Source organism: Macaca fascicularis, chromosome X (genome assembly GCF_037993035.2).
Source record: "Macaca fascicularis isolate 582-1 chromosome X, T2T-MFA8v1.1".
NCBI classification, from domain to species: Eukaryota; Metazoa; Chordata; class Mammalia; order Primates; family Cercopithecidae; genus Macaca; species Macaca fascicularis.
The window spans coordinates 231,958-258,533 of NC_088395.1; the positions used below are offsets into that span (position 1 = coordinate 231,958).

At 44.0% G+C, this 26,576-nt stretch overlaps 1 long non-coding RNA gene across 2 annotated transcripts; it reads right to left on the bottom strand.

Moving 5' to 3' along the window:
* Positions 1 to 5,146: 5,146 nt before the first annotated feature.
* Positions 5,147 to 14,963, bottom strand: LOC135969191 (uncharacterized). 2 transcript variants are annotated; one of them, XR_010584310.2, is made up of 3 exons: positions 14,568 to 14,963; positions 10,370 to 10,493; positions 5,147 to 9,696 (listed from the first exon to the last, which is right to left on the bottom strand). It is a non-coding gene; the product is annotated as an uncharacterized lncRNA (long non-coding RNA). The 2 variants fall into 2 exon arrangements; XR_012430003.1 differs by lacking the exon at positions 10,370 to 10,493.
* Between the last annotated feature and the right edge of the window lie 11,613 nt (positions 14,964 to 26,576).

Sequence of the window (26,576 nt, forward strand, 5' to 3'; positions counted from 1 at the left end):
ACTCCTTCATTTGCTTTATTCCCCACCGTCTTTGCTGCTTTGTGACGCAGGGATGAGGGAGTTGGGCCCGGGGGCCTTGCCTGTGCCTGAAGGGCCCGATGCAGAAAACTCCTGGTGGGAAGGATGTTCCTTGAGGGCAGCTTTTGGAGTCTTTTCCTACTTTTAACTGAGAAGCAGCTATTCACATGGTTCTATTCTGCTGGTGTGTTTCAAAATAACTGGTGTAGTGTTGTGAAGATGTCCGAGACACCCATGATCCACTCCGGGCCAGTGCAGGACGCTTTCAGGCCTCAGATATGACACAAGAAGTAAATGCAGCTGACCCTGAACAACATGGGTTTTGAGCTTTGAAGGATCACTTATGTTAATTATTTTCCAACCAAACCCTTACTGAAAAAACCTGGCTTTGTGGAGGGCCGACGTTTCCTACATGCGGTTCCATAGGGTGGCCGCGGAGTCCTGTGGACACGTAGATTTGGGTAAACTCGGGGCGTGTTCTGGAATCCATGTCCCTGTGTATACAGAGGGACAACTGCAGCTTTTTAAAAGTTTGTGTCCTGCCTTGTTCTAAAAAGGCTCCAAGGTGGATGCAAAATTATTTCATGTTTTTGGTTTTCTTGGTGGGATATTGATGTTTATTCTTCAGTGTATAAAACCCTGAGTGAACAGAGTTACCGCTTCAGGAACAAAGCCAGTCTGGAAACACATATTGAGATATCCACCTTTTCTTCATGGTTTCACAAAAGACCATGATCATATTTTATTCAGTTGAACTGTAGGAAACTGCCAATATTTGCTGTTTTTGGCCTACAAAATGGCAAGTTCGTACGATATTAAAAACAAAGGCTTCCTGGATGGGGAAAATAGGAATCGGTGAGAACCTGAAGTTGTCTGTCATGGCCTCTGAGTCACAGGTAAATAAACCTGCGTGAGGGGAAGTTGGCTGTACAGTATTTTCCTTCTGTTTTGAGACTGTCAGAAAAAGGTCAGTTCCATTGCGTTGGGTCCCTTTGCCTCACCTTTGCTGCAGAGGGGACTTGCCATTATACCTCTTGTTCCCAGTGCCCAGGAGGCTGATGCCGCATAGAAGACCTGCAGGTCGGTGGATGTGAAACAGGCATCGGACACGCTGTGCACATTGGGACGCATCTGAGAAGTGCGTGCTTGCGGCAGGTCTGAGGTGAGGGCGTGTTCCATCTCCTCTCCCTTCTCTGGCTTTGCAGGCCTTTGAAGTTGGTCCTGGAAAGTGAAATTAGTTAATGCTGATTTAAGCTCCAGGTCAAAGCCGGGGGGCTGAAGAGACCCGCCCTTCACTAGGGGTGTGAAGCATTGGGCCCTCCCATCAGGAGGCAGCAGGGACTCGAGAAAGCCCCACATGCCCTCCAGTTCCCTTATGTTGAAAGTTTTTGTACTCGGCCATGCCGGGTTATTTTGGGAGGTAAGTGGGGGATTCACATGGGGGTGTGCAGTATTCTTAGGTGTCAGGTGTGACAGTTGAATTTGTAGAAGCTGTGCAGATTGGAAAGGGCCTGGCAGGGAGTGCTGTTTACAGGGACCAGATTTAACGCGAGGTCTGTGCTCTGCCTGGTCCGTGTCTGACTGGTGTCTCCCAGTCTGCAACAGGACGTTCACGTGACTTGGCGCCATCGTCCCACTCTGTGTAGACGTCTGAGGATCTGTGCGCGGCTGCTCTGTGAGAATGAGTTGTGATAATGAACTGAGAAACAGTGAACAAACCCTGAATTGGTTAGCACTGGTTCCACGGCCACTTCTGCCGTGGTTGGAGTCATTCATAATAAAGTGTGCTGGACTCCTATGCAGAGCTCGGAATTTCAGAGGCCCTTTAACTCGGCAGCTAACCAGCTGCTTCCTTCAGAAGACATTTGGGTCCCCTTTACCTACCATGGTGACCCTGGGAGTTTGAAGATGAGTGAGACAAGCCCTCCGTGTCTTGTGGATTTTACTGTCCAGAGGGGAGACAGATGTGGATGGTGAAGGAGGCCCTATCAGAGGTCAGCGCACGTCAGTTTTATTTCTTCAGCACTTGCTGTGTTCAGGCGGTGCCCCGGGCCATGTGCAGAGCATCTGGGGACCCCGCCCATGGCATCCCAGGCACAGCTAGCATCTGCGCCATCTTCATACTTGGCCTGAGTTTTGGGGAAGTACCGAGGATGGCTTCTGCCTTTGCTGGAGAGAGTTGGAAGTCAGGGCAGCCCTCCACAAGGAGATGATCGCCAGCTGATTCCTCAAGAAAGAGAGGTGGTCCCCACATGGGTAGAGCAGGGCAGCATGCACAGACCTGGGTGTGGGGTCTGGGGCATGTGCATCTGAGTGGGGTCTGCTGGGAGACAGCAAGGGTGAGGTGTGAAGGCAGTTGGAATTTACAGGATAAATTATCACTAAGGTGATGCCTGGAAAACATAAAATGGGGACTCTCTGGGGTAAACGTGGACTTAGGGTGACCCTGGGCGTGGGTGTTTTCAGGCTCTGAAGGCAGAGATTTAGGAAATTGGGGCAGAGCTGAGCCCCAGACGAGGATGAAGACCACCCTTGGGATGTTGAATGAGACAGGGGTGGAAACCCAGTGAATGTCGTGGGGTCAGTCCAGCAGGAAGGCAGCAGAGGAGACCGGTGTCCTCAAAGGCCCCTTGGGCCTGCCTCTCAAAGTGCTGGGATTACAGGCATGAGCCACTGCTCCCTGCCGATACTTCTCAAATTTCTAAGTACTCTCTCTCATACCCAATCCCATAATTTTTTTTTAACCAGGTTTATGGCTATATTTTTTCCAAGGGAATCAGTTACCTGTTTGAATTACAAATAACACCGTGTATAAAAACCGAAACTGCCAATTTGCATAGAAGTTTCCAAATATCCAGTTGGTTTGAGCCTTGCATTGCAGTGTCACTACCTGCTCTTAAATTTCTACACCATGTATAGATAGCGAGGCAGGGACGGCTCGCACATCTTCAGGTTTCGATTCTACTAACTTGGGCTATATTTTCATTTATTTTGGCACACCTGTGGGTGTGGCAAGCAATGCCTGGGCATTTATTTTGAAGCTTGTCCAATAACAGTTGGGAAGATTTTCATATTTTTGGAATTTTTATAGTAATTGTTATAATTTACAAAGAATTTAAAATTGTGTAGTCATTATTTTGCTTTTTTCTAGATGTGCCCCGAAACAGGGCTGCTAACTATCATTCTACATCACAGGATTCAGAACAGTACCCTTTTGGAGCAGATGCCTGTAATCGAGGAATTCTGCCTAGTCAGTTCACTTTAAGCGTGTTTAAAAGGTTTTCTTCATCCTAGTTGGCACCTGTGGCTATAGTTTGTTTTCACTGCTGAGGAATATTCCATGATGGAAACCGTAATTCATCTGTTTTTCATATCGGTGGACATTTGGATTATTTTGGGAGGGTGTGTATGTCTATTCAGCCTTCATTTTTTCAGGATTTTTTGTAGAAGATAATGTAACAGTGTAACATCCTCTGGTACGGAGCCAACACGAACCCTGATTACAGCCACACAGACTCACACACAGACTCTCAGGCCCATGCCGCCACTCCCGGCTACTTTTTGTCTTTTTAGTAGAGACGGGATTTCACCATGTTGGTCAGGCTGGTCTCAAACTCCTGACCTCCTGATCTGCCTGCCTCAGCCTCCCAAAGTACTGGGATTACAGGCGTGAGCCACTGTGCCCAGCCCATTGTAATGGGTTCTATTTTGATTAATAAAGATGTGTTGCAGCCTAGTTATACAAATTTAAAATTCATGGTCCAAAACCACAATTACTTTTGCACCAACCTAATAATTTAAAATTAAAGAGGCCTTTATATTAGAGAACCCATGGATGATAAAATCATAAAGAATATTACAATCTCCATAACCCAGAAACTTGGTAACTTAGACCAACTGGATGAATTAAAAGACACAATCTATTAATACTAAAACACAGGAGAAATAGGTAATCTATATATATTGATATCTATTAATAAAATGGAATCATTACCTAATAACCTTACAGAAAACATATACCATAAATCTGACATTCTGTCATGTTATTCTAACTGGTGGGATTCGGGGATTTCCATTTTGATAAGAACATAGGTGAGTCGCACACACTTAATTTTGGTGCTCATTGTTCAGAAAAGCCATGTCCACTATAGCATACTGCAGAGCAATGCGTTATGGAGAATTTAGGCAAGATAATATGATTTTCAGAGTTAAAGAAAGACAACCTGATTTATGTACAGTAATTCCTCATAATATCATAGGGGATACCATATTTAAACTTTGGGGTATCCCCAGATATAATTCTTATTTGAGCCACATGAATTTCAGACACGGAGGCTTCCCAACTTTGGTGGCTTTCTATAAATGTGGAAGTTAATTCACAATCTATTTTGTGGAGGCATAAAATTCAATGAGCACTCATTTAACCTTTTATTTTAAATATTATTTTTGTAAACTTTGCATTTCCAATTAGTTGAAATTGTAAACCGGTTTCAGTTCTTATCCACTTTTTTTTTTTTTTTTTTTTTTTTCCCCCTGAGACGGAGTCTTGCCCTGTCACCCAGGCTGGAGTGCAGTGGCATTGTCTCGACTCACTGCAACCTCCGCCTCCCAGGTTCAAGCGATTCTCCTGTCTCAGCCTCCCAAGTAGCTGGGATTACAGGTGCCTGCCACCATGCCTGGCTAATTTTTGTATTTGTAGTAGAGATGGGGCTACCCCATGTTAGCCAGGCTGGTCTTAAACCCCTGACCTTGTGATCTGCCCACCTCAGCCTCCCAAAGTGCTCGGATTACAGGCTTGAGGCACCGCACCCGGTCTCTCCACTCTTTTTAGGTGGAGGGGAGTAAGGGTTTCTTGGAATTAGGAGGAACTCCCATGTACCCAATCCATTTGGGTAAATTTCTTCCTTCAGAGTTTTTCACATCAGCATCACCATTGTTAAAGGCCTCCCACATGGTAATAATTGTGCTACAGGGTTTTATAAACATGAAGTCTATGTTTGGCTGAATGAACCTCCTTGCTGTGGCACAAGGGGGCCATAGGTGTTTTCACCAATTATGAAGCGGGTTCACTGTGCAATGGCTACCAACTTTTCTGAGTACAATGAGGCCAAATACATTCATAGATAAATTCCATGAAGTGAATTTATTACTTCCAAATAGCAAACAAAAGACAACAGAAGTCTAGGATTCAATGTGAACCACTACCACAAGATCAGGAAGGCTACCCAGAGCAGATGGATGGAGTTCTGACTATAAATGCTTCACTCGCACTACAACTGAGGAACCCCAGAAAGCAGCCCACATTGGGTTTTCTCCCAGGATGTGGTTTGCTGGACACAAGCGTTAAAGGCCATTCTGTTTCGAGCAGGGACTATAACAGAGCCTGGGCTGTTCTGACCAATGTCACTTGATTATCAGGATATTGCCTTCCCAGCATATCATACAGTGATCTTGAGAACTACCAGTAAGAAAGGGAGGAAAATGGCCCTGCACCCTTAAAACTGAAGGATCAGGATATTTGCTGTGACAGAGGCACAGACAGTAGCCTCTGTTCTTGTGAGCCATCTACTAGTTCTCTTAACCGGAGCGTGGCACCAGACCGCTTTTCTATTTCCTTTCGATGGAAACTATTTCGGAATATTTTGAATTTCTACATCTATAGAGTTGTGGCACATGATCACTGGCAGTGTAGACTCTCTGCATGGTTAAAGGAAAGAGTTCAGAAGCCCATCAACCCACATTGGAGGAGACCACCTAATCCTCCAGAGAGTGCCACTCCATCTTCCTGGGGTTAGCTCCACATGCAGTAAGGCCACTATAACTAAGGCCGTCAAGACTTGCAGTCCGAAGATGAGACTTTTGACATGCTGATAAGCAGCAGTGATAAGAAAAGCCCACACACTGGTCAGGAATTTTTCAATAAAAGCAGCTGAGACACTTCTTCATATGCTTCGGTAGGGGCTAATATCAAACTATTTCTTCCCATTTTCTTTACTCAGCAGTGCCTGAACCATGAGGCACCATAGATGTATACCTCATCAGGAGGGTGTATGGTACAGCAGGAAGGGGAGCAGCAGCACAAGAAGCAAACAAGGCCACTACTTCTGCTTACATAATAACTATTGTCTTGGAGTGTAAAATAATTAATGTTCACATGGCTGCCCTAAGCACACAGAGATGGTGACCAGAGCAGATGCAGGGACTACAGAGATACAGCCTGATTCTTGCTAATTAGGACTTAAGTGTTGGCTTATGTGCTGTGCTTTTGTGTATTCATAAGCCAGGGCCTCAAAACTGCCTGCTCAGCACAGGCCAAAGGTCATGCTGGGGTGCAGTTAAACATTGATGTCTAGGAGATGAGAGCATTTTAGTATGGGAGAAGATGACAACACCTGAAGACCACAAAACACTGTGCAGGCCAAAGGGAACGCCCATCATCAACTCACGGTTCTGACCCAGGTGACTGCTGATGTGTTACGGAACAGTCAGCCCACAGCAGGTAGGTCAAGTTGAGCAGGTGTCCTGCATGAGGGCTGATCAATTCCATTCGTGTTGCCAATTGTTTCAATAGCATCTCATGCACCCCACTGGTGAGGAAGGAATTAGCACCCTACGTTTACTGGCACCGTTAAACACATAAAATCTATTACTAAACAGATAAACCAGACATCAGTTATTAATTACATAGAGGAGAATGGTGTAAGCTCCCACAGGCTCAAACAGGGATTAACTTGAGCGCAGAGAGTGGTATAGCATTAAAAAAGTGAGGATATTCCTTTTCTTTTTTTTTTTTTGACACAGAATCTCGCTCTGTCACCCTTGGTGGAGTACAGTGGTATGATCTTGGCGCACTGCAAGCTCCGTCTCCCGGGTAAACTGTATGTATTTAGGAATTAATACCAACTCCTTATTAGCAAAAAATATCTTTACATCAAGAGTAGTTTTTCATTTAATAAATAGGTGGAATGTGTATAACGGACAAGGGATAATCAAAATTTGCCAAATGAGGCTAGTAAGATAATCCCAAGAATTCACAACCATATTCACTGGTCCATTAATCACAGGACAATACATACAAATGAAACTTACCTGGCCGGGCGCAGTGGCTCATACCTGTAATCCCAGCACTTTGGGAGGCCGAGGCGGGCAAATCATGAGGTCAGGAGTTCAAGACCAGCCTAGCCAACATGGTGAAACCCTGCCTCTACTAAAAATACAAAGAATTAGCTGGATGTAGTGGTGGGCACCTGTAGTCCCAGCTACTGGGGAGGCTGAGGCAGGAGAATCGCTTAAACCCAGGGGGCGGAGGTTGCGGTGAGCCAAGATCCCACCACTGCACTCCAGCCTGGGCAACAGAGTGAGACTCCATCTCAAAAAGAAATAATAATGAAATAAAAAAATTAAACTTACCTACATATTAGAAAAACATCCAAATTCAACCATGAATCCAGCACATTATCAAATGAATAGACAAAAATTCTACCAACAAACTGAAGAAAATATTATCTATGAAATTCAAGTACTACTGCTTAAAGAGCACTTACAGAACTCTCACCTCAAGGTTTCCCTGCAAAACAAGGTGAAATGCATACTAGAGACTCTTTATGAATGGGCCACTGATAAAAACAATATACTTGTAACTTGTGTAACATTTCCTAGACTTTTTTCAAGCACTGCACGATAATTAATTTTCATCAGGCTTTCCAAATTAGAAAAGCTTCACTTATAGAACTTCTTTCCAGTGGGAGTTTTCACACAACTTTTCAAGTAAATGTTAAAACTGAAAATATTCTTGCAGTTTCTAAACTGTTAGAGTTTTAATCCTGTGTACGTTCTTGTATTTACAAGGTCCAGCCAGCTACAGTGTGCATTTTCATATGTCCTTGAGTGGGTATGAGAGAAATGAAACACTCAAACATTCTGGACATTCATAGGGTTTTTCTCAGGAATGAGCTGATGTCTTCAAATGGAACTAATACAATCGAAGGCCTTACCACAAATTTAAATTCAAAAGCCTTTTCTCCACTCTGAGCCCTCCCACATCTTCAGGAAAATCTGAAGGCTTGACCACATTTCCTACATTCTTAAGGTTTCTCTGCAGTGTGAGCTCTTTCATGTTTATGAGGGAATGGGAAAGAGTAAATGTTTTACCACATTCCTTATATTCAAGGGGCTTTATTTTTGAGATGGAGTCTCACTCTGTCGCCAGGCTGGAGTGCAGTGGCACAATCTCGGCTCCCTGCAACCTCCGCCTCCTGGGTTCAAGTGATTGTCCTGCCTCAGCCTCCTGAGTAGCTGGGATTACAAGCATATGCTACCACACCCAGCTATTTTTGTATTTTTAGTAGAGACGAGGTTTCACCATGTTGGCCAGGATGGTCTCCATCTCCTGACCTCGTGATCTGCATGCACAGGGGTTCCCCCAACCCCCCGTGGCCTTTTATGTCCTTGAAAAAGAACTAAGACAACTGAAATGTGCCACCATGCCCAGTTAATTATTTTGTTTTTGTTTTGAGACGGAGTCTGCCTCTGTCGCCCAAGCTGGAGCACAGTGCTGCGATCTCGGCTCACTGCAAGCTCCGCCTCCCAAGTTCACGCCATTCTCCTGCCTCAGCCTCCCAAGTAGCTGGCGTGAGCCACCGGGCCCGGCATTATTTTATTTTTTGTAGAGACAGGGTTTCACCACGATGCCCAGGTGGTTTCACATTGTTTTAATCCAGGCTGGTTATGAACTCCTGAACTCCTGGGCTCAAGCAATACACACACCTTGGCCTCCCAAAGTGCTGGGATTATAGGCTGAGTCACTACACCCAACCTCTATATCATGACTTCTTTAGTGGCGAGTATCGTAAGTGGAACAAGTGTAGGCTTTACCGCATGTCTTACATTCATAGGGTTTTTCTCCAGTATGAATTCTTTCGTGGAGGTGAAGGGAACTGAGGTGACGGAAGGCTTGGTCACATTGTTTACATTCATAGGGTTTCTCTCCAGTATGAGTACTTCTATGGTTACAAAGGGAACTCAAACGACTAAAGGCTTTGCCACATTGTTTACATTCATAGGGTCTCTCTCCAGTATGAATGCTTCTATGGTCATGAAGGGAAGTGGAACAGCTGAAGGCTCTATCACATTTGGTACATCTTTCTCCAGTATGAGTCCTTTCATGCATCTTAAAAGAACAAGAAAATCTGTTTTCCCACATTCCTTACATTCGTAGGGTTTCTCTCCAGTGTGAGTTCGTCCATGTATTAGACAACCGGAAACAGTGAATGCTTTACCACATTGTTTACATTTATAGGATTTTTCTCCTGTGTGAGTTCTCTGATGTCTTTCAACTGACTTGAGAAAATGAAAAGCTTTCCCACATATCGTACATTTATAACTGGATTTCCATTGTGCATTATCCTGTGTCTTCTAACACCCGGAACAGAAACGAAGAGTTTCCCACACTGTTCACATTTATATTGCTTCTCTCCATATGGTTTGTATCCTGAGTGAGCTAGGATGTGCCTGTTAAGGAGGGAATGATGTACAAAGACTTTTCCACAAATACTGCATTCACATTGTTTTAATCCAGTAGAAATGTTCTCATTCAGATCAAGATTTGGAATGAGGCTGACAACTTGTCCATACTGACTACCTTCTTTGCTTTCACGCAGTCTCTGTACCATATGATTTCTGTAAAAAAAAATGACAAGTACATTATTGGTTGGTTTAATAACTTTCTACTCATTCATAAGTCTTCGACTTACACTGCTACCAATACCAGGGAAAATGCATTTTTGTTTTTTTTGTTTTTGTGCCATGACTGAATTACTTGAAAGTAAATGGGCTACTACTGAAAACACAGCTACCACCTGCATGGCTATGACCAAAATAGTAACATTCATATACACAATTTTGTAGTACTATTTTCAAGTAAACTGTTTTCCAAACACTGACTGCTACACTGACGTACGTTACATTTTGGGTGAAATTTTTCTAAAAGGAAATGAATTTCAAGTGACTCTTATTTGCTTTGGTTGCTTGTTTTTAAATTCATGACATGCTAAGACTCCTTCAGAGGACTTTATTTCCTCTTCTCAGTGCAAATTATCTTGTATCTTTCCCATGTTTTTTGAAGTGATCTTCAATATTCTGGTCTTTCCATTTTTTCCTAAAATGCAGATCCACAAAATTATCATGAATTATTTCAAAGTATAGAAACATTACTAGATTTCATGTTCATTGTACACAGTGCCCATGCCTGATTTATTCACCAAATCATTCACTTGCCCCATTCCCGATCACAAATAGCACTGATGATAGGGAAATACTTCTGTAATTAAGTGAAATGTGTTGTCATTCTCACCTACAGAAGCCAGGTTCCTGTAGGTTTCCTGCATCACTTCTCTGTAGAGATTCTTCTAAGAATCTAGCAAAGGCCATTCCTGCTGGGTAAAGTTCACAGCCACATCCTCAAAAGCCACGGAGTCCTAGAACATTCCACACATGTGGATAGAAGGAAGAGTGAGACTAAGAGCACTGGGAATCTATACTCAATCCATAAGCTGTTTACATGATTCTCAAATTTCCAAGCACTTATTTTATGACTTGATTTTCACAACTCTTACTCTGTTCACACATACTCCCTCCCACACAGCAGTACTAATGCTAGAATTAAACTATTCAAAAAGGCAACAGCAAAGTAGAAACACCCATCTCATTAGAGAATCCAGGGAGTAAGATGTGCTGCTAGGAGCTACCTTTTAACTTCACTTTGTACATTTCTAGTATCTGTCATACTAAAGTCCTACCTGATGTGCATAAGTGAGTTAATATTATCGGTCCTGAGACTACTTATTCTTAAAAATGCCTGCCCACAAATTTCAATCTTTGTATTAGGAACTTACATTTTGGAAGGGATTCCACCAATCCAAGTAATAAGAATGACTCACTGCATCTAAATGGCTTATGCAATATATTTGCCCAAACTTCTTCTGCTGAAGGCCTATTATTTTGTGTCACTGCAGTGGTGCTTAGGGAACCGGAAACAAAAACAGAGTCTGAACACTAAGTGTTCAATGAGTTTCCCTGGTAGACAATATTTTACATGTGCTGTCACTTGTTAACAGGGAAGGTGAGCCCATTCCATGTGATTACACCAAGAGAATAGGCTTATTAAATTTAATTGAGTAGCAAATAAAACAATAACTGATATTTAACAATACTAATACAACAATTTTTCAAATTTCTATTGCACAATGTCAAGGCAGAAAAGAAAAATACACATGTTTTTTAAAATGACATGAATGTCACCACTTCCAGATGCCATTCCTATGAAAACACAAATTCCCAAATCAGGTGGTTTTAGGCAAGAAAAACTACTCTTTCATACATAGTAAAAATGACAACTCTGTAATGATTTTTAGTCATCTAAAAGAGTGATGGCTTGTCTAACTTCTAAGATTTTCAAACAAAAATATTCAGGACAGCACAGTATTAGCAGAGAGATAAGCAGACCAAGGGGAAAAGTCTTAATGACCCAGCATTTATATGGAAAGTTGAGGAATGATAGAGTAGGCACTGTAGAATAGAAAAAGAAATTACATGCACTTTAAAATATGAGGCAAACCAGGCTGGCATCTACTTGGGAAAATGCATTGCATTATTCTTTATTCCATGAACAATAATCTTATTATATATTCAAATACAAAAGATAAAACTAGAACACTTTCAGAAGTCACAGGAAGATTTTTTTTTTACGAAGGATTAGGCAGAATTTTTTTTATGTAACAAAAAAGTGATAAAGGAACAAATATATTTAGGGAATAAAAAGAAAATAGAGTGGGCCAGGCGTGGTGGCTCACGCCTGTAATCCCAGCACCTTGGGAGGCTGAGGTGGGGGATCACCTGAGGTCAGGAGGTTGAGACCAGCCTGGCCAACGTGGCAAAAATCCCATCTTTTTGTTTATTTTTGTTTATTGAGTCGGAGTCTCACATTGTCCCTTGGGCTGGGGTGCAGTGGCAAGATCTTGGCTCACTGCAACCTCCACCTCCCAGGTTCAAGCAATTCTCTTGCCTCAGCCTCCCAAGTAGCTGGGATTACAGGTGCCTGCCACCACGCTCAGCTAAGATTTTTGTATTTTTTAGTAGAGACAGGGTTTCACCATGTGGGCCAGGCTGCTCTGGAACTCCTGACCTCGTGATCCGACCACCGTGACCTCCCAAAGGGCTGGGATTACAGGCATAAGCCACCGTGCCAGGCCTAAAACCCTGTGTTTACTAAAAATATGAAAATTAGCTGGGTGTGCTGGTGGGCACCTATAATCTCAGTTACTCGGGAGGCGGAGGTTGCAGTAAGCAGAGATGGCGCCACTGCACTCCAGCCGGGCTACAGAGCAAGACAGCATCTCCAAAAAACAAAAAACAACACTCAGACACCCAGATAAGAGGATACACATGTGTCCACTGTCATAAATTCTTCACCAAGCTACAAGAGGGGAACTGACATTTTGGTGAATCTTTATAAATCATCAATTTATCTATCACACTTTTATTTCACCAGTAGCATTTACAAAGCTAAGTCCTACAATTCCATTTGAAATTACCCTTAAAAAGAACAGACCTTTAAAACTTACTACACTCACTCCGGGGAAGAAATAAATACGAATTTTTAGCAAATGAAATACATCATTTTACCTTGCCTCTTTGGAAATAGTATTTTTATCTTTCAAGCTGTACTGACAAAATGTATCATGCAGTCAGTGAAAACCTGAAACTCAAATAGCGGACAAGCCTTTTCAAGGTAACAAACTCAGGGAGAGGCAGTGCTGACTCCAACGCAGACCTTTCTAAGTGTCACAGCAGGCCATTCCATCCCTCAGGACACCCATCTTGTTCAGTAAAGTACTCAATGACCACCTAGGAGGCACTGGCACTGCTCTTTGTCCTCCTGTGTGCCTTAAGTGCATTTTAATATTCAGGTTCTTGCACATCCTCTCTGGGGTGGGTTTTCCTTGTCCTTTGGGACGGTTTTTCTCTCTCCATAAGTCTGAGACAAGCTAGAGAGTAGAAATCATTTCTGCCTTTTCCTCTCAATATCAGCATCCAATTGGCAAACCATCAATGTGTCTTCGAGGAATAAAAACTCAGCCTGGAGGAATAATTTTAATGACCTAACATTGTAGGTCATGACATTACATTGTATTGTCCATTAATTTTAATGTCCTAAAATTTTAGGCCGGGCACGGTGGCTCAAGCCTGTAATCCCAGCACTTTGGGAGGCCGAGACGGGCGGATCACGAGGTCAGGAGATCGAGACCATCCTGGCTAACACGGTGAAACCCCGTCTCTACTAAAAAAAATACAAAAAGCTAGCCGGGGCGAGGTGGTGGGCGCCTGTAGTCCCAGCTACTCGGGAGGCTGAGGCAGGAGAATGGCGGGAACCCGGGAGGCGGAGCTTGTAGTGAGCTGAGATCTGGCCACTGCACTCCAGCCCGGGCGACAGAGCGAGACTCCATCTCAAAAAAAAAAAAAAATTTAATGACCCTAAGGGGTCACCATTTTAGATGAAACTATACCAGGAGATTCCTCTAAGGCCAAGAGCATCCAGCTGCTCCCCTGAGAGACTCTACCCCCTACCTCAGGCTGTCCTTGGGGATGAGATGACCCCGGGGGCTGATACTCACTAGACCCTCCAATAGACATGGCCACTGTGGGTATCCTGGGTCATCCCCAGACAGTTCTAAAATGCCAGGACTAGGAAAAGACAGGAGTGTGGCTGAGGACACAACACCCTGTAAAGTTTTCACGGGGGGACCTCAACCTAAAGACATTTTGGTAATATGTACACTTAGGAAAGATGAAAAGAGAGGCACAAAGATTTTTTTTTACAGTAGAGTGTCATGATTTATTCTCCACTTTCCTCTCATGTAAAATGTTTGGAAACAGAAAAATATTTTGGTCAAGGTGCCTCACGCCTGTAATCCCGTCGCTTTAAGAGGCCGAGGAGTGTGATCAGTTAAGGTCAGGAGTTAGAAATCAACCTAGCCAACATGGCGAAACCCTGTCTCTACTAAACATACAAAAATTAGCTGGACGTGGTGGCGCCTATAAGCCCAGCTACTTGGGAGGCTGAGGCAGGAGAATCGCTTGAACCCGGGAGTCAGAGGTTGCAGTGAGCTGAGACTGCACCATTGCACTCCAGCCTGGCGACAGGGTGAGACTCCGTCTCAAAAAAAAAGAAAAAATATATATATATATGTGGATATATGTGTATATGTATGTGTGTATATATATATGTATGGTTTGCTTCCTCATTCACCTTATCAAAGCCTCTCATTTACGCCCCTCCCGTGAACCCCAAACCACAAACCATGACTGCCGTACCCGTTTATGAATCGCGTTTGCTCAAACGCGCCGTTTAACGTTTTAACAAAGCCTCAGGTTAATTTTAGGGGGAGAAAGGTGGGACTGGAAGCTCCATGAACCACAGCTCCTCCCACGCTGGAACCCCGCTCACCGAGTCGGGGCTCTCCCGGATCACCCTCCCGTGGTCACCGCACTACCTGGGTGGGGGAGGCGCGGGGTTCCGGAGAGGGCTCCGGCCGGCGGAAGTGGCGCCCGCAGGTACAGACAGGACGCAGGGGTCCCGCTGCCCGCGCCGCCCGGCCCTGCACAGAAGGGGACTGAGGTCCGGCTGCGCCCGGCGACTCGGTCCGCAGGTTCCGCAGCCCATGGCTGGTTCCAGCAGGTTTCAACCAGCCCTCTTCCCCACTTCCGGAAGCCAGGCGCAGTCCACTCACGGTTCCTCGGCTTCCCAGGTGTGCCGGCGTCAGCTAGGGATGTCCCAACACCCGCAGGTCACAGGGTGGCCGAGGCTGCTGCAGAGGCACCGGGCCTCCCAGAGCCAGGAAGTAGCAGCGGAGACTCACAGGAAGAGCCTACGGTGGCGAAGGCGAGACAAAGCGCCCGCCAGCCGGATCCCGGAAGCCGCCCTCTCCTTTCCGGCGGCGCGCCTGATTGACGGGTCCCCACTCCAGCGTCCCTGATTGTATGGGGCTTCAGGCCCCGCCCCCTCAGGCCCTGAGTGACAGGAGATTGCGATCTCACGTGAGGCTGGATGAGGCCAGAATGACCGTTTTGGCCTAGCGGTTTGTAGGGCGTGCATCATTCCTGCGCTGGGATCTGACCATGCAAGGAGCACATTCGCATTTAACCTTGTATACAAGATTATAGCTATTTGTGCATAATATAGATATAAAATTGCAAGCAATATAATGGCAATTCTGTAACTGCCCAGTGGGTTCACCTTGCCCGCTACCTAGACAGAGCCGGTTTCTCAAGACAGGGGGGAATAGCAATAGAGAAGGAGTAATTCACGCAAAGTCGGCTGTGCAGGAGACCGGAGATTTGATTTTTATTTTATTTTATTTCATTTCATTTCATTTCATTTTATTATTTCTGAAACAGAGTCTTGCTCTGTCGCCCAGGCTGGAGTGCAGCCTCGGAGTTTTATGATTATTCAAATCAGTCTCCCTGAGCATTTGGGGAAAAGAGTATTTAGAAAGTTTATTTTGCCAAGGTTGGGGATGCTTGTGCATGACACAGCCTCAGGATGTCCTGATGACAGTTGCCCAAGGTGGTCAGAGCACAGCTTGGTTTTGTTGGAGATAAATGCTCAGAGACGCTAAGTGAAACCAGCACTTAAGCAAAAGTTTTCTCAGCCACGCAATTTACCTCTGCGGAAGCGTGCTGCTCGCATCAATCACAATCGCAAGAGCACACGGAACAAAGGAAAGCAGGGGTTTTTATTCCTAATGCAATCCCTACCTCTGGCATGGGCTGGGGCCAGACCTCAAGATCTAAACTGACCCGGTTGGCTATTTGTGAATACTTTCCCAAATAAGGAAGGAGGAAGGGAATCGTGAGTTACAGGTGGGACGTGTGGTTTGAAAGGGAGAAATGGGTGCAGAGCAGGTAACCAAGGGAACAGATGTGAGTTATTGATTAGAACTGACGGGGGGAAGGTTGTTTACAGTAACTAAGGGCAAGGAGACATGGAGAACAAGAAAGTTGAGTTCGAGAACAAAACACAAGAACGTTAACTTGTCGAACCTCGGAAGAGAAACTGACTGTATCTGACGGTTTTACACATTTTAGGGAGACAGGAGACATCAACATATGTAAGATGAACACTGGTTTGATCCGGTACAACCTGAAGCAAAAGTGGGTCAACTCGAAGCCAGGAGGGGGCTTCCAGGTCACAGGTAGGTGAGAGAGGAACGGTTGCATTCTTCTGAGTTTCTGATGAGCCTTTCCAAAGGAGGCAATAAGATATGCATTCTTCTTAGCCAGCAGCGGATGACTTTGAATAGAATGGGAGGCAGGTTTGCCCTAAGCAGTTCCCAGATTGATTTTTCCCTTTATCTTAGTGATTTGCGGGGCCCAAAATATTTTCCTTTCCAATTTCCCCCTTTTGTTTTAAAAATATTTTGGAGAAAGCATTTTAGAAGAAAATCAGTCTTTGGTGGCAGGTTTTGTCTGACTTCTCATGGAGTGACTGAGATTACAGGCGAGTGACACCACACCTAGCTATTTTTTTTTTTTTTTTTTGGTAGAAACGGGGGTCTCCCTCGGTTGCCCAGGCTGTCTCTGGTGCCCAACTCAGGGTTCCCCGTAATCTCTACAAATAATCCAGTGAAGGAACACCAGAGCGTGGAAAGCTGAGGACGACCGACAAAGGACTCTCGAGTAGGTTTTCACTTCAAGCTCTAGGGTAAGGAGGGCGCTTGGGGAATTCCAGGGAAACCTCGGGAAAATGTGGGTGGAGCTGAGAGTAAGTTCGCTAATTACTTAAGCCTTGTGCAGCAGTTACTGCGCCACGGAGGGGTAATTGTCAGTACCCAAAAATCTCACATCTTTGTTCCGCCTGGTAGACAAGTATTCTCCTTGGTTCCCGGAGTATGGAACCATGAATGTAGAAGATTGGGACAAAGTGGGATCAGACTTAAAACGAGCACAACAAGAGGGCCGCGATATTCCCGTCTCTGCTTGGTCTGTGTGGTCTGCAATTAAAACGGCCCTGGAGCCCTTCCACGCTGAGGAGGAGAAGGAGGATTTTCAGGATGACATAGGAAAGTTGAATAATCAGGAGTCTAATTATCAGCTAAGTGAACCATGACAGTCTCGTTTAAAAAAGGGTGAGAAACGGGAAGGTATGTATGCTAATCTCCAAAGACTTATAAAAGAAACTGTGCCACCTACTGCACCTTTAGGGGAAGGTCTGGAATGGCCACCCCCAGGCCAGCCTCGTGAAAATTTGAAAGGGGAGCCTGAGACCCGCGCCTTGCGGCTCCCATTGTTGGAGGCCCCGCCAGTAACTATGGCGAAGGGAAGCTTCAGGCTTGTCCAACAGCCAATTAGGATGAGGGAATGATCTAGGCTTGCCCACCTGTCAGTTATGGTAGAGGAGTGCTGTGAGCGGGTCCAAATACAAATTATGGCACAGGGACAATCCAGGCATCCATTCGCCAGGCACAAGAAATGGGGGATTTGAATGCTTGGCAGTTTCTGGTACTTATTTCACCAGCTGAGGATGCCAGAGAACTTACTCAAGCATGCTGGGAGCCATTTCCTTTTAAAATATTAAAAGACTTAAAGCAAGCAATTGGACAATATGGGCCAAATTCCCCTTATGTTCATTCCTTGTTACAATGTGTGGCTTATAACAGACGTTGAATACATATGGATTGGGAGACATTAGCCCGATCTACCCTGTCCCCCTCTGAATTTCTCCAAATGAAAACCTGGTGGACGGATGAAGCAACAAATCAGGCAGAAATGCTCAAGCCCAACGTCCCGTTAATATCACACCTGATCAATTGCTTGGAATTGGACAGGCATGGAGTACTCTAAATCAACAGATGGTAATGGGTGATGAGGCTGTTGATCAGCTCAGAACTACATGCCTAAGAGCCTGGGAAAAAATTCACGACCCTGCTACTGCTTATCCTTCTTTTCACACATTTCAACAGGGTCCAAGGGAGCCTTATCCTGATTCTATCGCCCGTTTGCAGGATGCGGCTCAAAAGGCTATTTCCAATTCTCATGCCAAGAAAGTGATCGTTCAGCTGCTTGCTCATGAAAATGCTAATACAGAATGTCAGGCAGCAATTAGAACTATTAAGGGAATGGCAGATCTAAATGAGGAAAAAACTTTAAGTGAATACATTAAAGCCTGCGATGGCATTGGGGGGCACTTATATAAGGCCAGCCTCCTTATATAAGGCCAGGGGGAGAGAGGAGGATGCTATTACTCCCCATATCGTGGGGGGTTTCTCACCCCCTGCGATGTGGATTGTAACAGTGAGGGGGAGAGAGAGGATCGCTGTTACTCCCCTTTATGATGTGGATTTTAATAATTATTCCCCCCTGAAATGTGTGTCCATTATTAGCAGTCTCTTTTGTTCATGATATTAGGAACAATTTCACAGGTTATGTGTACACAGCCTGCGATGGGAGAAAGATTACCATCCTCTGCACCTCCCGATATTAGGAACCATATCACACAATGGGTGTACACTTTTTTGGAGATTTGGGGTAATGTCTTCCTATTTTTCCCTGAATATTCAGAGACATATCACAGGGCGGCTGTACACCCACTACTCTCTTGGCAGGAACATCATACTTTACCTACTGGAAATTAGGAACAATATCACAGACTGGGTGTGAAGCCACTGTCATACTGGAAGTAATATCATGCTCTTCCCCCAAGTTATGAGGAACAATATCACAGGGGGGTGTGTACCTTCTCCGGTAGGGGTAGTAGTATCATCATCTCTTCCTTTAGATGACAGGAACAATATCACAGGGTGGGTGTACACCCCGTGTGTTTTTGGAAGCAATGTCATTCTCTCTTCTTCTAGGTTTTCGGATTCATATCACAGGCAGGGTGTACACCCCTTGTTGTATTGGAGGGAGTCTCATCCTCTTTCAACCTGCATCTTTAGAACAATATCCCATGGGGGCTGTCCATCCCTTCAATATTGGTACTAATACCATCTTCTCCTTTCCTGGATATAAGAAACAGTATCACAGGAGGCGTGTACACCCCTTGCAATATTGGTAGTAATATCACCTCTCCCTTGTGGTTATTAAGGACAAAATCCCAGGGTGACTGAACGGTTCCTACTTTATTGGGAATAATATCCACTCACCTCCTGGATATCAGGAACCATATCACTGAAGAAGTGTCCACCCACTTCGATATTGTTAGCCATGTCATCTTCTTCCCGCCTGGATATTAGGAACGATACCCCGGGTTTGGGGGCTGTGTACACCCACTGTGATATCGAAAGTAAAATCAGCCTCTTTCCCGCTGGATATTAGGAACTCTATCACAGGTGTGTGTGCACCTTCTGGGATATTGGGAGTACTATGAGCCTCCACCCCACTGCATATTAGGAACAATATACGGGGAGCAGGGTGGTTACAGCCCCTGGGATATTGAGAGCAATATTCTTCTCTTTCCCCTGTACATTAGGGTCTACATCACAGGGGTCTGTACACCTTCTGCGATATTGGGATTAATGTTGTCCTCTCCCCTATTGAATGTCAAAAACAGTATCATAGAAGGGTGTACACCCCCTGCAATATGGCCAGTAATATCATCGTCTCTACCTTTGGATACTAGGAACAACATCACAGAGGGTGTGTACACTCCCCTGCGATATTGAGCATAATGTTATCCTCTTTTCCCCTGGATATTAGGACTGATATCCCTGGTGGTGGGAGGTGGAGTACATTAAGAACAATATCACTGGGTGGGTGTACATACCCTGAGATATTGGGTGTAGTATCCTCCTCTCTTCCCTAGGATATTAAGAACAATATCACAGGAGGGGTGTACCTCTGCAGCCCCTGTGTTATTGGGAGCAATAGCATCTTCTCCCCCTCTCGATATAAGGAACAATATCCCAAGGTGGGTGTACATCCCCTGCAATATTGGGCGTAATGTCTTCGTCTTCCAACGTGGATATTGGGCATAGTGTCATGGGGGGTGTAAGCTTTCTTCAATATTTGGAGCAATATCACCCTCTCCCCTCAGGATTGTAGGCAAAATATTGAAGTGGTTTTACAACTCGTGTGATATGGGCAGTAATATCATCCTCTCCCCACCTAGATGTTAGGAACTATATCACAGGCAGCTGTACACTTCTTTTTTTTTTTTTTTTTTTTTTGAGATGGAGTCTAGCTCTGTCACCCAGGCTGGAGTGCAGTGGTGGGATCTCGGCTCACTGCAAGCTCCACCTCCCAGGTTTACGCCATTCTCCTGCCTCAGCCTCCCGAGTAGCTGGGACTACAGGCGCCCACCACCTCGCCCAGCTAGTTTTTTGTATTTTTTAGTAGAGACGCGGTTTCACCGTGTTAGCCAGGATGGTCTCGATCTCCTGACTTCGTGATCCGCCCGTCTTGGCCTCCCAAAGTGCTGGGATGAGAGGCGTGAGCCACCGCGCCCGGCCTCGGCTGTACACTTCTTGTGATATTGGGAGTCATATCATCCTCTCCCATCATGGATATTCAGAACAATATTACAAAGGAGGTGTACACCCCCTGCCATATTGAGAGTAATATTATCCTCTCCCCTTCGGGATACTAAGAACAATACCACAGGAGGTGTGTACAACCCCTGTGATATTGAGAGTAATATCATCCTCTCCCCCTGAATATAAGAAACAATATCACAGGAGGATGTACACCTCCTGTGATATTGGGAGTCATATCATTTTCTCTTTCTCTGGATATTCAGAACAATATCACAGTGGGTGTGTACACCCCCTACGATATTGCCACTAGTATCATCGTCTCCCTTCCAGGATATAAGGTATACACCCCCTTGTGATATTGGGGGTAATATCTTCCTCTCCCCCGCTGGCTATTAGGAACAATGTCACAGAAGGGTGTACACCCCCTGCTCTATTGGGAGTGATATAGTCCTCTCCGTCCCTGGATATTAAGAACAATATCACTAGGGAGTGTACACCTCCTGCAATATTGAAACTAATATCATCCTGTCGCCTCCTGGATATTAGGAACCATATCACAGGGGTGGTGTACACCCCCTGCGAAATTGGAAGAAATGTCATCCTTTCCACCTTTGGATGTTAGGGACAATATCACGGGGGAGGACCACGCCCTCTGCGATATTTGGAGTCCTATCATCCTCTCCCACTCAGGATATAAGGAACGAGATGACCGAAGGGTTGTACACCCACTGCGATAGTTTCAATAATGTCATCCTCTACCCCCTGGCTATTAGGAATAACATCATAGAGGGGTGTATACTTTCTTCGATATTGGGAGTAATATCCTCTCCCCACCGGATATCAGGAACAAGTCTATTAATTATTAATATTAATAAATATAAGAAAAATTAAGAGTAATCATCGATGTTAATAATCACAATAAAGATAGTAAAAATTAATACTGGTTAAAAATGTTAACGATTAGTATTAATAATTAATAGTAATATCACTGTTAATAATAAAATAATGATATCAGCAATAATGTTACTTAAATCAATACTAAGTGATGCTGGTAATAAAATAATTAATATTAAGAACTAATAATATTGTTAAACGTGATTAATGTTAATAATTAATTTTAAGTATGCATAATCATATATTTAAAATAATTATCCATAATTAATAAATGGATTCCTATTAATTAATAGTATCATTGATAATTATTAAAATCGATCATTGATGTTTAATAATTAATTATATTATTACTCCTAATACCGCAGGGGGTGTACACCTACCTGTGATGCTGTTCCTAATATCCAGGGACGGAGAGCATGATTTTAGTTTTAATATCGCAGTAGGTGTACACTCACCACGTGACACTGATCCTAATATAAACGGGGTAGAGTATGACATGACTCCAAACATAGCAATGAATGGACAGCCACCCGGTGATACTGCTCCTAATATTCATGGAAAGTGTGTATTATATTACTCCCAATATCACAGGGAGGGCACAGCTCTTCTGCGATATTGTTCCTAGTATCCGGAGGGGGAGAGCATAATAATAATTTGCAGGCTGTGTTCACCCACCCAGTGATATTGTAATTAATATCCTGGGAGGGAGAGGATGATATTACTCCCCGTCGAGCAGGAGGCGTACACCCAGCCTGGGATACTGTTCCAAATATCCATTGGAGGGGAGCGGTTGATATTACTCCAAATATGGCAGGGGATGTACATCCACCCTGTGACATTCTTCTCAATATCTCAAGGCCGAGAGGCTGATATTACTCCCAGTATCGCAGACACTGTACACCCCTGTGTGATAGTCTTCCTGATATCCCGAAGGGGAGAAGACGGTATTAATCCCCATATTGCAGGAGGTGAACACCCACTTTGTGATATCTTTCCGAATTTGCAGAGGTAGAGAGGATAATATTCCCAATGTTGCAGAAGATGTACACACCCTTTCCCCCTGTGATATTATCCTGAATATTCCAAGGAACAGAAGATGATGTTACTCCCAATATCGCAGAAAGTGTACACCCCCCAGGGATGTTGTTCCCATGATCCAAGAGGGGAGAGGATGATACGACTTTCAATATCGCAGGGGTGTACACGCCCCTGGTGATGCTGTTCCTAATTTCTACCTGGGAGAGGATGATATTACTCCCAATATTGCAGGGGTCATAAACACTCCTTTGATATTGTTCCTAATATTCAGGCGGGGAGAGGATGATATTCCTCCCTATATTGCAGAGGGTGTACACCCATCTTTGATACTGTTCGTAATGTCTAGACGGGGAGATGATATTACTCTCAGAATCGTAAACACACTGTGTGTCCACCGTGGATCCTAATATCCAGGGAGGGAAATTACTCCCCAAGACGTGGGGGGTGTCCACCCCACCTGTCACATTGTTTCCTATACCCAGGGAGGAGAGGATGATATCGCTACCAATATCGAAGAAGTGTACACGCCCCCTGTGATATGGTTCCGAATATCTTCGTTGGGAGAGGATGATATTACTCTCAATATCACAGGGGTTGTCCATCCCGCCTGAGATATTGTTCCTACTATCCAGAAAAAGAGAGAATGATATTACTTCCAATAGTGCACGGCGTGTCCCCCGCCATGTGATATTGTTCTCAAGAGCTAAAGGAAGAGAAGAGAATAGTATTCTTTGTACTGCAGGGAGTGTACAACCAACTGCGATATTGTGAGGCACCCCTTGTGAAAACAAGAAAGACTGGAATTTGATGAGACTCCAGTACCACCTGGGCAGCTCTGCCTTCCCCCACAGTCTCTCCAGGTCCCTTTTCTGTCCCGTGGGTGTAGAAGAACAGCTCTCCACAGCAGGGTCCCACCCAGGGCTTCAGAGGACTTGATGGATTCACTCTTTCCTTCTGTTAGCAACACCAGGCACGGCTCTCTGCTGCGGATACTAACAAAACATTTTCTCTGTTTAATTTCTGAAAGGAATTTCTCTGGGATTTCCTGAAACATCAGGAGGGTCCCCACATAAGAGATCATTTAAGCCACGGGGAGATCAACTTACATGAATTTTCAAAAGAAACAACTAATCAGTTGCTAGCATTTTCTGTTGTACTGTTACTCAGATCTGTTGATGAAGGTCTACTATAAGTTTTTAAGGTAATTTACAGGGAAGAAAATCATTAATTAGATTAACTCATTCAGCTATGAAAGGATATAGTTTATTTTTCAAATGTAATTAACTATTAATCATCTTTTAGTATATCTGAGTTACAGTATCCTCCATCAGAAAAAAAAGTGACTGGATTACACATAAGTTTATATTCTCTATCACAGATCAATCAATATTAATCTTAGCTAAAATAATTTAACTTGTTTCTTAAAAACACATTTGCTTTTGTATGTAACAGCAGCTAAGTATTGAAAATCAAAGAGCAAATTATAAAACAGGATTAACCAAATATTAGGAAATTTTTACAGATGTTTGCTGCATCGATGGGGTAGGATATTTGCATCATCAATAAACTAATTCTTTTATTATTTCAAAGTAAATAATTTAGGTTAGAATATTTGTTATTGACATTTTAATCTTTTTTCAGATTATACATTTGACAGTTATTTTTAAAATGTTTAAATGTTCAAAGAAAAATTACTAGAAATAGAAAAACTAAAGTGAAAAGTAACAGCCCTCAAGAATTCCATCTCCCAGAAATAACTACTGTTAATAATTAGGTAGTGTTGCTCATTTTTGCTATGAGTGTACCAAAGTGAGTTCGTAGGAAGGTACGTTGTGTTTCATAGCTAGCATTTTTCATTAACAGTGTGTTTTTGGCATCTTTGTTCTGCCTTATTCTTTTTGTCAGCTGTTTGATATTCCATTTTATCAATATGTTATTATTTACCTAAGCAGTCCTTCATTGATGGATGAGTTGTAATGTTCCTGATGTAGAAAATTCCTAATTATTATGCTGAAATGAACATCTTTGTTCATTTGGGCACTTATGTAAATACTCTTAAAAAGTAAAGTTCTAAGACAAAAGATATCAATAAGGTTTTTAAAATTCTTTTATTTATTTATTTATTTTTTTTTATGAGACAGGGTCTCGCTCTGTCTCCCAGGCTAGAGTGCAGTGGTGCAGTCATGGCTGATGATAGCCTCGACCTCCTGGGCTCAAGCCATCCTCTTGCCTCAGCCTCCCGAGTAGCTGGGACCACAGGCACGAGCTATCATATCCAGCCAAGATTATGTTTTTATTTTCATTTTTTTTTATGTTTACTAGATGTTTACAATTATTTCATTAATAGCCTATTAATGTATTTTCTCCATTTATTTCAGTTTCATTTTTCCCACTGGTTCATTAGCCTTATTTGTATACATATTGCTTTGTTATTTGTTCATAGGTTTTGATTTTTCTTTTCTCTGGCTTCACATTTGGAGTCATTCTGAAAAGAATCTTTGCTTTTCAAAATTAAAAATATAGGTATACATTTTCTCTGGTACTTCTATTTTTTCTTTTTTCTTTTCTTTTTTTTTTTTTTTTTTTTTTTTTTGAGACAAAGTCTCACTCTCTCACCCAGGCTGGAGTGCAGTAGCACAATCTCAGCTCACTGCAACCTCTGCCTCCTGGGTTCGAGCAGTTCTCTGCCTCAGCCTCCCGAGTAGCTGGGATTACAGGTGCCTGCAACCACGCCCGGCTAGTTTTTTTGTATTTTTAATAGAGGTGGGGTATCATCATGTTGGTCAGACTGGTCTTGAACTCCTGACCTTATGTTCCACCCGCCTCAGCCTCCCAAAGTGCTGGGATTACAGGCATGAGCCAACGTGCCCTACCTATTTTTTCTTTATTTTCCATTTACGTCTTTGGATCCAACTGGAATTTATTTCATCTTGAGAGTAAGGTACAGAGTCTAGCTTTACTTTAAAAAAAATTAATAGTTATTATTCTGTGTAAACTTGGACAAACATAAAACCCCAAAAACAAATAAGAACACCTCATGGATTGAGTTAGGGATAATTGACATTTTTCACAATATTGAAGCTTATTCAGGGACACAGTGTCTCCCTATCTTCATTCCTCAAGTCCTTCCATCTACGTGGCACCTCCAGCCTCCCAGTTGGCTGCTCAGGTTGGAAGCCTCAGATTCCTCTCCTCTCTTCATACTACGTCCTTGGAACAGGTTTTAGAAATATGTTCCACAGTCCGGGCACGGTGGCTCATGCCTGTAATCCCAGAACTTTGGGAGGTCAAGGCAGGTGGATCACCTGAGGTCAGAAGTTCGAGACCAGCCTGGCCAACATGGTGAAACCCTGTCTCTAATAAAAATACAAAAACTAGCTGGGCATGGTGGTGGGTGCCTGTAGTCTTGAGAATAGCTTGAACATGGAAAGCAGATGTTATAGTGAACCGAGATTGTGCCACTGCTTTCCAGCCTGAATGACAGAGCAAGACTCCGTCTCAAAAAAAGTAAAAGAAAAAAAAAAGAAATATGTTCCACATCTGCTTCTTCCTGTCCCTCCTGTGCCACCACCTGGCCATACCGCCTTGGTCCCTCCCTGGAATGTCGCTGGCACTGATTGGTCTGCCCACTGACTTCTGCGAGCCCTTCCCCTTGTCATAACACAGCAGCCAGACTGATCCTTCCCCAACATGTCATCCTCTCCTCAGAAGCCCTCAGATGGGTTCACGTCTTGGAACAGAAGCCAGGTGCTCTGCAGTGGCACACATACGCCGCTCTGCAGTGGGATATATATGCTGCTCTGCAGTGGCACACATACACTGCTCTGCAGTGGGATATGTAGGCTGCTCTGCAGTGGCACACATACGCCACTCTGCAGTGGGATACATACGCTGCTCTGCAGTGGCACACATATGCTGCGTGTGGGTCTGCCCTGTGGGGACATCACCCGTGCAGGCACATGTGTGTGCCTCCCGTGTTCTGCCCAGCACACTCCCTGGTGCACTCCAGGCTCTCACACATCTGAGTGAAGGGAAGGCCAGCACATTTCTTCCGTAGTTAACATCTAGCTACTTGAGTTGTTTGTTTTGTGCTTTTAA